The 15,102-nt window shown below is 39.7% G+C and overlaps 1 long non-coding RNA gene across 2 annotated transcripts in view; it reads left to right on the top strand.

Moving 5' to 3' along the window:
* Positions 1-15,102, top strand: part of LOC310901596 — a 176,220-nt gene that overhangs the window by 11,433 nt on the left and 149,685 nt on the right. For both annotated transcript variants that reach the window (XR_014585927.1, XR_014585928.1), the window contains exon 3: positions 2,571-2,634. This is a non-coding gene — a long non-coding RNA (uncharacterized lncRNA). The remainder of the gene's footprint in view (positions 1-2,570; positions 2,635-15,102) is intronic.

The raw sequence follows: 15,102 nt of genomic DNA, 5'->3' as shown, positions 1-15,102 counted from the left end.
GGAACCAGTGGCTGTGAAGAGGACAGGACTGTGCCCCATCTGTGCATCAGCCAGCCACAGTGCTGGCAGCACACCAGTCCCTGCTCCCCCCTCCTTTCCCTGCCAGATAAGGAGAGCAATGGTAAATAGTGCCAGATGTGGAGACATCGTGCTGTGTGGTGGTGTCCAGGACCAGTGATCAGGCAGCCTCTTTGGACCCTTCTCAAACAACTAACTGCAGAGAAACTTGCCAAGCTGTGACAGACACAGCTTAGATAGTCCTGCAGACTCAGCCTAGGCTTTTTGGCTGCTTGGTGGAGGGTGGTTTCACACAGTGATTTTGTAATTTTAGCATGTGTTTTCAAACTTTCTAGACCCCAAACTTAGTGATTGGTGTAGTCTGTAGCTCAGGTTAGGAAGGGTGCTGCAGACAATAGCTATTCTGAGTGAAGAACTAATTTAATTCTCCCGTTCGCATTTTCCAACACCTGGAAGCTGCCACCAACACCCCAAATGTCAGGAGCAATTTGCAGAAATTTGAGCATCTTCCTAAAACACCAAGCCATCTCCCTTTCCAGCTTGTTTCTGGAGTGCTGGGCAGCACAAGGAAAAGAAATGAAAGATAAGAATGGGATTGCTCCTGCCTGGAGAAGCAAAGGGTATGGGGTGAGCACCCTAAGCACTCCTCTGGCTGTTCTTAGTTTGAGATTTCTCCTCCAGAAAGTGTTTTTCTTCACAAAATCTTATAACTTAGTCCAACATGCTGCTCCTGGCTTAAATGATGGTGAAATATCTTGCCTGGAGAACTGAAATTCCTGAGTTTCTGATGTATTTCTCATGCTGTAGGCTACCTTCCAGACCTTGAGGTATGTGGGAGTTTCACCATTAGACAATGCAATTTTTTTTCTTTCTTGGTGTCTTTGTTGCTGTCCTAAAAACAAATCTGTAACCGTACAGATGATTGGGTGTAACTTCCGTTGCCTGGCATTTTATGACCTTGAAGGTACCAAGCAATACTTGATATAATATGGCAATAAGCTTTAAAGCATCATAAAAGTATAAAAGATATAGGACTTGCCAAGATCCATCTAACTCTAGCATGTCCAGGATATGAAGATGCAAAAAAAACCCTATTTTTGTGAAGGTTGGGTGTTCCCGGGGAGTTTAACAATAATACTCTTGATAGAAAAAGCCTCGTTTCTCTCGCTAAAGTCTTTTTTTCCTGCAAGGCTGGTATTAGGTAGTTCCTTGAGCTTGGTGTCTCTTTCTGCTTGCCTGTGCCCCGTCTGAGCGCTCCTTTGAATGACATGTTGCTTGTATCCAGCTTGGTGAGTGTTGTTGCTCATTACAGCGCAGTGCCTGTCCACAGTTCTGTGAGTGCACTTCAGTAATTTCTGCTTCGTATCTTGGGTCAGAGTGTTCTTGTTAGAGGAGCAGTATTAAATTACATTCCCCCCTTGGCTTTCCAAGGTTTCTGTTTCTGGCAAGCAGCTGGTCTGTGCAGCCACCTTGGGGCTCATAGCCTTCAGCCTCCCAGAAAACAGCTTAGAGTGTAATCTCAGCACGGCTCTGCACAAGGCAGAGCAACCTAAATGCTGAACACTATCAGTGATTATGGCGAAGAGCAAAGCAAAGCCCCCAACAGCAAGGCAACCTTACTGCCTTCTTGTGATCTGCTTTGAGTTCCTCAAAACCTCACCAGAAGCGCTCTGGAGTGCTGCAAAATGAGGTAGCACAGTTGAAGCTTGCTGCGTGTTTTTGCAAGCCAGCAAGGTGAAGATACTGTCACAGTCCTCCTGTGCTGCAGCTGGGTCTCAGGGCAGCTGTCAGCCTGTGAGAGGGCAACCCTGTGCCCTGGTGCAGGGGTGCCTCTGTCCCCGGCAGTGTTAGCTTCTCTGTGAAAATGCATCTGGTAAGCAGCAGAGCAGGACAGCTGGCTGGCTGCCGTGGCCAGGGAGGAGGACCTCTGCTGATTGGGCAGAAGGTAACTGGCAGCCTCCTGATAGAAAGCTGCTTTGCCATTGCCAATCTGTATTTCTTTACCAGTCCTCTGTGTATTCTAGTCCCTGAATTGGGAAGTAAGGCCTGTGCAGTAAAAAGAAGTTGGGTGGAGTGGAATATGATTTTATGTGATACTTTATAGATCTTATGCCATATTAATTCAGGATATATTTTTTTTCCTGTGATTATTTTTAAATTGATTAGCATTTGATGTTTATCAATTTAACAAGATCGATGGCTAAAGCTGTTAAGACCAAATAAACCTGCCTCTGAAACACCAGATTGGCCTTTGTGATACATGCATTCCAACTCTGAATAGACAGGCAATGGATTTAGATATTAGATGATCTATTTTAACACAAATTGTTCTCTAATCTTGAGTTTACATTTCTAGAAGCAAAAATCCTTTCTGTTAGTATTGCCCTTGATTATAACAATTAACTCTTAGGGCCCTCTCTCTGCCTCTTGATCCTCATTTTAGTTGCATGTTTCAGCTTTGTTTGTAGTGTAAGACTGTGTTAAGTTAAAACTGTCTGTGTTAAGCAAAATCTACCTGCCTAGCAGTACTTTCTATCTTGAACTTTCTTTAGGCTGTGTGATTGGAGAGCGATGCCACTAATGGGAGCCTACTTGTACTTTGTCCAAAGGAAAGAGGTATGCTCAGTCTGTTTTGAAAGCCCTTTTTAATTTTGAGGCGCTTCACACTTCCCTTAGCTTTCTTTCGTATCCCTTCACCCTTGTCTTTGCCACCTATTAATGTGCAATTAAAATTAGGGGCAAAAATTTGTGTCAGAATTCATCCCCAGGCCAAGGCAAGACATTTTTTCCTTCTGAGGAGGAGGGCCGTGTTGGATTCTGTGCCATAAATATGCTTTCTATGAATTTTACTATCTAAGCAATGCATACAGAGAAGTGCTTTTTTTGATTAGTCATCTTTGTTTCAGATTGACTGTTTCACTAAACAAGAAGTGCTCACATCAGAGGTCTGCAGTTCAGCTCCTTTGCAGAGAGGATATTAATCCGAGTTGGAGTAGGTAGCTCTGACCCATCAGTCATCACATGGCACTAATAATTGAATCTTAGTCAAATGGCCTCTTCTGAATCTCACAGCTGCTTCCATTTAAGCTAGTGTTATGGCTGCTAGTAGCTATGCAGAGCCCACAGTTTGAAAGAAGGCAGCACATGATTTAACTCATCTGTGGGCAAGGGGGAGACCACTTCAGAGATAGGTGGACAAATAAACTGATACTGTACTATTTTTTTAGGGTTTTTGTTTCATTTTAGAACCATCCGGACTCATCTAAGAATGATGACATAGGTAACCAAATCTTAGCAGTTAGCTGATTTTCTTGTGTATTTAGGCAAAATATTTTCTCCTTACGTTTTACTCACCGATGCAGGTATATGTCACTTTCTGCCTTTGATTTTACTTGTCTTAATATCAGGTCTATCAGGAGTCTTTTTGTTTCACTTCCTACTTTTCCATCCTGGGGCTGTATTAATTCTACACTGATTTACTTTTCTTTTTGAAAACAAAAAAACAAACAAAAAAAAACCAACTAGGTTAAACTCCTCATGCTGTTGTAACCCATCTTTTTCTGGTGGTGAATAGTCATGCAGTCTTGATTAAACATAACTAATGGTTAACTGAATGCTCATGGGAGAAAAGTTTTACTCAAATATTTACCAACATCAAAGAAGAAACACTAGCCTAGTTAGAGCAATAAGTCATAGAAAAGAGAATAGATGGCAACAATAGAAATTCCTTCTTTTTTTCCCATGATTTGTGTGGCACTGCGTATTATGCATCTTTTTTAGTGGTGATTCATAACCAAGAATGTGCAAACAACTTATGTACAAATAGGTAGGTTTCTGGAATGTCCAAAACTTGCCTAGACTGTACATAGATCTTTTTCATTCTCTGAGGATCAAATATGAGTGCACAGAGGAAGTGTATATTGCTGCTCTCCCCACATTGTTATTTTTAGCCATGTAAGCCTGCCTATTTAAAAAAAAAAAAAAATGTTGCTGACTGTTGATGGCAGTGCATGTAGTGCTTAAGAAAGACAATCTTATTTTCAAAAATTGTGTAAGCATACTGTCCTCTGTATTGGTTGCATTGGAAGGGTGGGAAGAGAAGATCTGGTTGTAAAGTTACAAGTCTGGTGGTTAGAAAACTGCACCTCAATCACTCATTCTGTGATTTATTTCTAAATTGAGAAAACTAGAGAGGGAGTTGCTATAACGAATACTCAATGAACTACCATTTCTCTGGACCTGCTTTTTCAAGCAGAACTGTTTTGCACTCTTATATATAAAATCTTACAGGCCTGAAACTTTTTTGTTAATTTTGGTCTATGGTAAATAAAGTGGTATGTTCTCCCCATGCCAGAAATTGCACAGTATGAAACTTGATCACTATCTTAATAGAGGATAATGTTATTTAAATAAGTGGCACTTAAAAGCTATATGTAAGATGGTCTGTTGTCCATAACACCAAGGCAATTTCTATATTACTAACAACTGAAGGTCTTATAACTAAATATATTTCCTGCATTGGAGAAAGAACTGACATACAAAAAGGCTTTACATTTCTCTGACATGCAGAACAAATCATTGGAGTACAAAAAACCCACCTGTCTCAGTGTAGTATTGTTCTGCTGAGAAGCATATATTGTTTGCTGCTCCCTTTTGCAGCTGGTATTGCATCAGTAGATTTAACAGAGCGCTCCTACTGCTGTTCTAATGCTTATTGCAGGCAATGTTGCATTCTGTTTGAAGCTGATTCACAACAGTGTCTGTGTGTGTCTTGGCAGAGGGAGCCCAGCACTTGCAGATGGGCAGGACCTGGTAAAAATAACGAGGTAGGGGAAGGGTCTTAGAGACAGGATCCTCTGCTCCTGCAGCTCCAAATCGGGGGGGTGTCCTGGACACCACTGTTGGGGAAGGTCTCGCTAGCACCTGTGTTCTCAGGCCTGGGACTGACATGGGAAATGAAATAGAAGTTGATGCCAAGTCTGTGAAGGCTGATGCGCCATCCACAGGATGATCTTCAGCTTTTGTATAGCTCTGGGCCATGCAATTATTGTATAAATAATAATAATAAAAATAGTTTGCTGCTTTTCTCATTAAAATTGCTTATTGTTTCTCACCTTGTCAGCATCGTTCTTACTGAGATCACTTTGTGTATGGGAAACAAGCTTTCATGAGGATATTCTTGCCTCTGTCCTGAAGAAATACTGGCAGATTGTTCTAGTATGGAAATATGTAAGCTATGTATGCTAAGTGACAAATTATATGCTTCAAATACAAGGGCTGCTGTGAGCTCATTTCCAGACCTCTGTGCATGGAGATTTGGGGGGGGGGGGGGGGGGCGGGGGGACATGACACGGATGAACCAGATTAACATCACTTTTTTTTTTTTCTCTAATGGCTGTAGATTTGCATGGCAGGTTTCTTTCCAACAAACTCCATTATCTCTATTCTTTCTCAGCTCCTGGCTCTTCTCTCCCAAGCTGTATGCGCCCTTCTGGAACAAAACCCTGATCCTGTCCCTGCAAAATGCTGCACTACGCCTTTATTTTACAGCTCCATCAGGCACTGGGTAGAGGTTCATTAGTTAAGAGCTGGTGAATCCTCACTGGGGAGAGGGGCATCAGCTGAATCCACATCTCACCCAAGTGAAATTTAGCTTATGTTCAGCTGGGGTATGTGCATATCAGAAGAAACACACTGTCTGAAGTGATTTTTTTCCTTGCTGCAAGTGTGTAAGTATTCTGCATACAGCCTGTCCTTGAAATTGTCTCTGTGGGTGTAGTTTTGACAGCTTATTTCTATTTGCTCACTCGTTGTTTGGTAGAAACAATGTTTGTATTTGCAGATATGAACAATTAATCATTTTTGTTGGCTTTATTTTTATTTATTTTTTTTACTGATATCCCAATTTGAACTTAAAAATTTCTCTCAGCCTCTGGCTGTCCTACCACAAATACTGTTTGCTGAAGCTACTCTGTACATCAGGGCCTTGCACCTATGCATCCCGATGTCTGTCTTTTCTAGCAAGTTGCATGTGCCGCTTCAGTACAAGGAGACAGCACGTGTCTTCTCTACATCTGGTCTGCACACATGAATATTATTCATGTACTAGGAAAACTTTATCTTGCAATAGTGTACTTGGGCATTCTCTTTTTTCCAAAACAGCAGCTACTCTTTTGTGTTTGAACTTCTGGCTGGTTCTAGAGATGTGGACAAAAGGTTTTTTTCACTTCAGTAATGTTGTTTATGAGACCTTGCATGTATTGACCAAACAGAAAACCTGTTTGTTAGCTCATCTCACCTGACACCTCTTGCATCAGATGCAGTCACTGCAGTATATTGCCAAAGGATACATAAAAATTGAGACCCTGCTCAGTGATGGACTTTTTCTCCTACCCTGTGGGATTTGCAAACAAACTTTTCCTTCCTTAGTTATACAGGTCCTGAAGTGCACTCCATCTGTATTTTGTCAGATTAAGAGGTCAAGACAGATTTATTTGGCTTTCCTCCTTTTTAATAAGACGTGTGATCAAATTGCAAGTGCATACATATGAAAAGGAGAAATAAGCAAGTTTACTTACTTGTCCACAGAATCTTAACTCTGGGTAACTCTGGTTCCTGGGACTGCCCCAGTACATCTGCAAAATGTAGGTTTTTAACTTTTAAACTGCACAGAACTTCCCTCTAATTAAGTCCTTTATCCCATCACTAGAAGTAACACCACATCTGCTGAACTCTGTAAATCTTGTTCTTCTTTGCATCTTTGTCCGTCTCGTGTTCTCTGCTGCAAAATGCTGTGCTCTTACCTGTCATTAATCCTGGACATTGCATCCATCAGCCACTTGAGTTCTGGCAGTCTCTCTGATTTAAAACAAACAAACAAACAAAAACCCTTTCTGCAGTCTGTGACAGATATAGTTTATGCAATACAGTATTGCAATGAGATGTATATAGATTTCTGAAAATGTTAAAAAAAAAAAAATAATTTCTAATCATACACAGAGGGTTTTTCCCCTTCCTGTCTCTTCCCCATGAGATCGCTGTTCCACTGATGATACTTCACAGCACTGCTAAGCTTCCTCGTGTAATCGCCCTGCTGTTCTGCAGCTACATCTCTCCCCAGGAGTGCAGCTGAACTGTTTGTTTGTGGATAGTTACTTCTGGCTGTTACCCGCTTCAGTGTGGGTGCAGAGGGCTGCCCTGGGATGCTGTGTGCATCTTTACTCTGCATTTCCACACTTTCTGTCCAAGTTTCTCTGCATGTCTCTTCTGTAAGGAGAAGATATAGTTTCTTGAAAGTGTTGGTTTCTCTCCCTGTTGGAGCAACAACATATAGCAGTAAGAAAGCTTGACTACTATGTGTAGAGCAGTTCTATAGTTTGGTAAATAGTTCCTAACCCATTGGCTTAATTGAATGGGTAGCAGATGAAAATAACACTTTAAAGCCATCAGGGAGGAGGATTTCATAGATGAGACTAACAAGAACTAACCGTGCTCAATGGATTGGCTGAGTGAGTTACTCCTCACCTGTAAGAGATGTAAAAGGTTTTTAGTTTGGCTTGATATACTGAAGACATTGGCCTAAGCTGGCATTGTGCAGTGAAGGTAATGTCCAGAGTGAACCTGGCAACTCTGCATTGTTCCTTGTGTGGGTTGATGCTGCTGGGGTATGGCTGACGGGCTGCAAGAACAAGGTGTAATGTTACAGATATAATGCATCCGTAGCAGTCTTAGTAAATGTCTTACGAAAACCTTTCCAAAGCAGGGTGAGGGTGGCAAGAATTCTACTGAAATAATATAAGCACATGAATCTGGTCTGACTGCAAATTTCCCATCATAGTCCATTAACCCATTAATACATTCATTAACAAATATGCACACTAAATCCTTCACAATGTTTCTAACAGAAATAGATGTTGTTCAGAATATTCTTAAAATGGGAGATTAACCATTATTGCTCTCTAGGAGAATGTTGAAAACATTCAATCATAAAAAGTATAAATAGTAGATTCCCCTTTCCTGTCCCTCCCACAGCTGTCTGGGGTTGCCTCTTAAGTTATAGTTATTTTTGAGTCTCCTGTTCCCTTGTAATTTTTTAGGTTATGCTTCCTGGAGCAAAAATATTGTCTCACCTTGTTACTTTATAATACTCTATATTTTACTTTGCTTTGTTTCTCTAAATACAAAGTTTGATGGTGTCTGCTCAGGATGAAATATTATCAGCTAGGGAGACCTGGGTAAGCAGAACTCAAGAAAAAAGGCTTTTTGATGTATAAGTCACTGCCTTAAATTTTCAGACTAAAATTTTCATTTTTTTTTCTTTGAATGCCAGGAAATGGTATTGTACAAGACCTGAGAGAAAGACCTGACATACTATGGGTTCTTATTTTTGCTTTTCTTTTTAAACAGCTAATATTTACTCAATTCCTAAATGCTTTTCTCACCTTTGACTGAATCCAAACAATTTCTTACTGGAAAATATAAGCCTGTCATCAAATAGACTTAGACAATATTAAGCCACTGTCATTTCTATCTACTTTGCCTCTGTTTTTAATGGGTAACACAAAAATAGCATTACTCCACAGAAATATTTCATGCACTAGAAAAATGAGAATTATGGATTTATTATTAGTAATTGCCAAGTTTGAAATGCGTACTTTCAAATCTCAGGGAGAACTAGCACTTGGTCTAATTTTAATTACTTTAAGTTGTAACTCCATCAGGGGTGTTCATTCTGTTTATGAACTAAAGGAGTTCTGTTAGAAGTTACTGCAATAAGTGTTAAAAACAAACAGAAACTTGTGTTCAGGATTAGTGTTGTAACAAACCAAAACTAAACATGCATGAACTAATAATAGAAGTCCTAGAACCAGAAGCAGAATGATGTAGATTCGGCATTCCATGCAACAAAAACCTAGAGTCAAATTGGGCATCCAAAATGGTGTAAAACCACTGACTTCATAGACCTAAAACTGTGGTTCAGTTTGGGAGTGTTGCTGTGTATGTGCACATGAATTAAAAAGATGCCTGTCGGTGTGCTCCTTCTATAAAAACTATCTGCTCAGAATGATGTATTAAAATGTATAAAGCCTTTGTGACTTGAAGCATGCAATGGTGCAAAACTCCATACCAGAATGGAAGCTTTTCAGCTGCTCTGGGCAACTCTAGTTCACTACAGAGAAGAAACATACAGCTTTGAAGTAAACCTCCTCGGGTGTCCTGCTTGTGATTTGCTGTAGGTGATGGGACCCCACTGGATGTTGTGCTGCAGCTTGCTGGGCACTGCCTCAAGCCGCAGGCGGTGCTGCCACAGGCCGTGCAGGCATGCAGCTGCCCAGGTTGTGAGGGGCTGAGCCAGCCCTGGCAGTCAGTCGAGTGGGACCATGGGAAGGTCTGTGCAGTCTTTCTTGGAAACGGAAGGTTTCCTTTTTTGCAGTTTGTGACAAATGCATGCAGAGGAGATGCTTTATCAACCCTCAAATAAATTCAACAGGGAAACTGAAATGCCCTTAAAATCTCAGAGCATGATGGAATAATTGTTAATATTTCAGAAATGTATGTCTTATTAGTTCATACAAACTCAGACACTGTGTAATCATCCTATATGATAGAGAAAGCCAGGGCTTTCATCTGGATTTATTAATATGAACTACTTATGGAAGAATTCAAAAATCTGTCTCAATGTTTAAACATTTGAGCATAGAACTGAGGACAGACACCTAACAATTCGCAGCCTACTATAATCATCCTTGCACATCATAAAACATAAAACAGAATCATTTCTTTTAAAGTGGTTAAGTCTACATCAAAGGTAGAGGATTGTGCAGCATGCCCAGTTTAGGAAAATGTCACTCAAGAGGTTAATGTAAAACTGCAAACACTAACACTAAAGCTCAGTCTTATCTACCATCTTTCTACTATGTAGAAACATCTGTGAGTGCTTAGAGCCAGCCATGCCAAACTTGATTGAGCTCTGATGAAGGAAGAATAAAGGAACCCTTAAACTGCTTTTTGTGTTTTAAAGTGACTGCCCAGAGGTGGTACTGCTTTATTCTGCATTTCTGATCACTCTTGCATCACTCTGAACAGTCAAGTGTTACGTACACCTGTCAGCTCTGTGAATCTGACCCAGGTATTGAAGTGTGTACTGTCTTGGGGCCCAGGTGTCAACTGTGAAAGATGATCAGGTTTTAGTGAAGGCCAGCTGTCTGGTATTCTCTTCAAATCCTCACTGGTTCTGTGCTTCCTGTGGCTCCTGACCACAGGATTGAAAGGTGCATAAATGTGATATGACTTCATGTGCTTTTTTATTGATGTTTATGAAGATTTTTGCAGGTCAGAACCAGTTTGAATTTCAAGTTCCTTGGAGTTTGAAAGAGCAGTTAATAGAGCTGCTTTCCTGCTCCTGGAGCAATTTTGATGGCACTACTGAAATGTGGAGATCATGGAATGTAGCTTTGCCCTTTAAACAAAGTCACTCTTCACAGTACAAGTATATTAGGAGAAATTCCTTCTCTTCAGTTCTTTGATTCTCTGTAGTTCTGTACTACTTCAAGATTTATGGTGCCTTCTGTAATGAGAGGCAATCTTATATAATATATGCAGCCTTTGTACTTTATAGACTAGAGACCAATCCAGCTTTTAGTCCTTTGAAAAATGACTTCATGTCTGCATCTTTCAGATCTCGGGCTTTCAAAGCATGAAGACCTATATTCTAATAGTCTTTGGCTGTATTCTTTCTTGATGGAGATCCAGTAAAGTTTGATTTAATTGTGAATCAGATCCAGGCAGAAGACCTCGTGGGCTGAGTATATAAGTATACATTTTAAAAAAAAAAAAAAATTTAAATGATGGTATGGAAACTATGTAGGCAATCTATTAATACAGGACTGCATGAATAATACCTTTTAAGTTAGGGGTTATGACTGATTAGTACTACTGTCTGTGATGATTCATTATTATAAAGCCTAATCATTACAAGCTACTGTAGTGTCTCAGGCAACTTGGCATAATTACTGTGTTTTCTTCAAGAGAACATAAAGCTTGCCTTTGTCTGGCAATTGCCAAGTAATTGCTGAATAGCTACATGTTTGTGATATGAAATAGAAATGAAACCATAATGTTTTCTTTTCTGACTGCCCTCCCCAGTGATCAGTTTTTTTGTTTGTTTTTTCTGATTCACATGTGAAATGAGTCTCCTTTCACTGGTGCTTTATCGTACAATACTTAGTGCTGATGCTGTTAGTTTGCAGCCCCATATGGTTTAGCAATTAAGACCTAGACCTGAAACATGAAGTGCTTTTCTTCAGGATTCAGTGGCTACCCAGTTAACAGTGCATTGGGTTTAGATGTTATCAAGACTGGTGCTCACAGGACTGAAAACTTGAACCATTTCTGAAAGAAATCTTCATCTTTGTACTTAGATGTTTTCCTCACGAAACATCTGACAGTACGTGGTTGTGGTGTATGTTTTTGGAATTGGGGAAGACAGGAGATTGTTCTTGAGTGGGCGTAGAGATATTAATCCTAATCCCTAGGAAGCTTGGGAGCAGATGAGGCTTCTCCATATCTCAGTATCTTCTCAAATATATATGTTTTTTGTTGCTTTTCAGTTGCAGGAATGTCTTTGATGGAATGGGGTTCACTATTGTCTTGCATACATTTAAGTTATAAACCTATATTGAAATAAAACATTATAGAGCAGAAAAGGGTGGTATATTAAAATCCAATTGAAGCCACATGTTTTTCTTTCATACTTGCATAGTGTACTACATTAAAAAAAAAAGTAAAATATGGTGATATGTGCTCATTAGGAGGAATAGAAACTAAAGACAAGATTCAGAGTGCATCTGTGAGACTTCGTGAGGTATTGTGCAGACCAAGACACAACTCAAACGGGGGTTATGAGGAGACTGAACAGAGCACAGAAGCTGAAGTTGTAGCCACAGTATCAGGTGGGAGATAAATGCCCCTGAAAAGATGACTTAAGTATCTTGTCTCTCTGAGAGAGTATCCTCTTGTTCTGCTTCAGTTAACCTCCAAATTGGGAGAGCCATATGGCATGTTGCCTTAGAAGCTGATGATCCCTGCTATACGCAGCAGACTTTGGAAAATGATTTTCACTGTGAGAAACTAAGAAGACGAAATGGAGCAGTTCTTATTCCTGATACATCCAGCACTTAGAGAAATACATTGAGGCAGACAAACATCACTCAAACACAGTTTAGTGCTTACACAGTACCTTAATACCACCATCTGGTGAACTGAAATCATGTTACAGCTTATTTTATGTTCTTTCCTATAACTTAATGTGCTTGTCTGACAAGATGCAGTGTTTTGACGAGGGAGCTGAACCTCCTAAAATAGGATTGTGGTGTAATTGCTGAAATGCTGAGCACTTACCTTGTTTCCTGGTCCTAGGTAGGTGCGATACAAGGGCAATGTGAATGCTCTCTTCACAGATAGGATTTTGGTACCCAGTTTGGTCCATTGCATGTTGCTGAACTGCTGAAAGAAAAACACGTGGCTTCAATTGGATTTTAATAAACCTATTGCTGAATGACTTGTCATAAATCTGACTCATGAAGTACTTGAGGTCTAATTATGCCTAAAACGTCAGTCTCAGGATTCTTATCTAATCTGAACTTTCAAACCTTCTCAGACTCACCTTGCTAACCCATACTGTTCCTCTTCAGACCTGTGTATTTAAGGCCATGCCATCTACCATACCTTGATAAATGTCATTGTAATGTACACTTATGCAATGAGCGCTCATTGCACTTCATTCTAACCATTTCACACAGTGCCACAAATCCCTTTAAGTGTTTCTTCATCAGTTATTGATGAATAGGGTTCTTAAACTGTGAAATAGCTCTCTCCCAGACTGTCATTCTGGTTCTGTTCCAGCTCAAACATATTTTTGGTTTGGAATAAAATATGATGATCCAACATCTTTAAAACGAAATTGGACCTGACCTAAGCCTGGCATTAGTTGCTTTTTCTCCAGTCACGTTGAATTGCATCCAATTCAAAACCAAGAAACTATGGAGAACACTGGCAAATGCAGAAAAATAAATAAAAAAAAAATTAAAATCAAACAATTCAATGTTATGCTCAGTTTTTCCTAATTATAATGTTTCAAAATCCCGTAGTATAAGCTCTCAGACTAATGAGTAATTGTTCATAATTAGTAAACAGCCCAGTGGAAAAATGTTTCTTTTGCACTAACAGAATAAAGGGAAGAAAACCAACATTCCTGATCCTTATCCTGTGGGAAAGATTGTCTTTATGAACCAATTTATATAACATTTTATTAACAAAGACAAGTGTAACAGCAAGGATGAATGTTGATAGCCTTAGCCTGTATGTTTACTGTTTAGTAATTACATAATATTCTTTTGATAAATCCTCCTATGAACAGTAGTGACCATGTCCTTGTAGCAAGAAAGGCTTTGTAGCTAGGAGAAAATGGCAGTGTATCCTTGTACTGGGACTGGAGATAAAAGGCTAGTCTTAAACATCCATTCTCTAAAGGTGTTTATTACCTTACCTACCAGGGAAGAAAAGAAAAAAGAGTAGTGGAAAGGAAGATGACTCTTCTACCACCGACTGGAACATCTTTTTAGTGTTTATAGAACATAATGTGATAATTTCAAATTAAAGCGGAATTCATTTTTTATTAGGCATTGAGATGCACGAAAAAATTGAAGCTGCATTCAGCTCTGTCCAGCAAGTTACTTTTTGAACCTGCTCATTCACTATTCAGTCAAAATGAATAATAATCCCATTAATTTAAATGCATTGGAACAGCTGAGTTTATAGACACCTTATTCAATGGACTTGCAAAAGAGATTAGCTTCCTGATTTGTTTTTGTTTTAATATTAGCCTTATAGAAAGGGAGGGCTTTAGCTTAGCATTAAGCCACAGTCCAGTTGTAACGTGTGCATCCCTGTTCAGATATTTCTCCTTTTTTAAACCTTTTTCTTTGTCTTCGATTTGATAGTTTTCTAATTCATTTTCCTAAAACTTGTTTTCATATTTTTCTATTTGGACAAATGGGACTTGTAATTGCCAGGCTAACCATGTTTTCCGAGCTTTTCCTTTGCATTGCCCTTCCGAAATCCTTCCTAAATTACCATGAATTTGCAAATGTGTGTACGTTAACTAACTTCTACAGTAAACCATGTGTAATTGCTAGACAGTTACTTGGCTTTCATCGTTCTTTCTAACTTTGTGAATTGCACAACTGTCTGTTTCCTTCCAGTAAAAGGTGCTTTATTAAAAGATTGTTGAGTGCTTTCAGCTGAGGGATGTTCTTTGTTAACTTTCTCTTTGGTAATGTTGATCTGCACTTTTATGCTAAATGTAGTCTGAAGTGAAGTTATGTGACTACAGGGAAGTACTTCTCACTGGCGTATGACTCAATATGGCTGGTTGCAAGGGCCAAAGACTCTGTTCCATTTGTCCTTTTTTTTCTCTACTGATGTTGTAGGGAAGTGTCACGAGGTGTGGAGGCAATTTCAGTGGCACATGACACTTCCCATGACAAACGTAAATGTTTTTGTGGAAATAAAAGGGTCATTTCAGACATGGTGATATAAACATATGGTCTCTTTCCCCTGAGCATGGGCTTTCTGTTGCTGACATGGAACAAATACTTACTTTATTGAGGTGGATGTACTGTCATTCTGTTCATGTTCTTGCTGTCACTTGTCCTGTGAATCATTCAAGCCTATTGACATCTACTCCTGTATAGCAGGAACGAGGGTAGTGGGGTAGGGTAAGCACCTGACCTTGTTGCAGTAAGTCTTACTTCTGTTTCCAGTGGGACCAAGGTTTAAGCCAAGATATGTTTTCACTGCCCCTGTTATTTAGCATGGCTAAGATGAGCACCCATATTTTCCTTCCCTGGATAGTAGTAATAAATGGCTAAAGGCAGCTGAAAGCATAAGAAGGTCCCTGTTAGAGCTGGCACATCTACTGATATTATCCATAATACAGCCCATGACAGTGGCATAAGAAAAAATTCCTATAGGAAGAGTATATGACAGAGCTCAGGCTTCTGCCAGCCCTCCAGTATTTATCAA

This window comes from Anser anser (assembly GCF_964211835.1).
Source record: "Anser anser genome assembly, chromosome: 6".
Classification (NCBI taxonomy): domain Eukaryota; kingdom Metazoa; phylum Chordata; class Aves; order Anseriformes; family Anatidae; genus Anser; species Anser anser.
The sequence above is the reverse complement of the archived record's forward strand: the minus strand, read 5'-3'. Positions and strand labels throughout refer to the sequence as shown.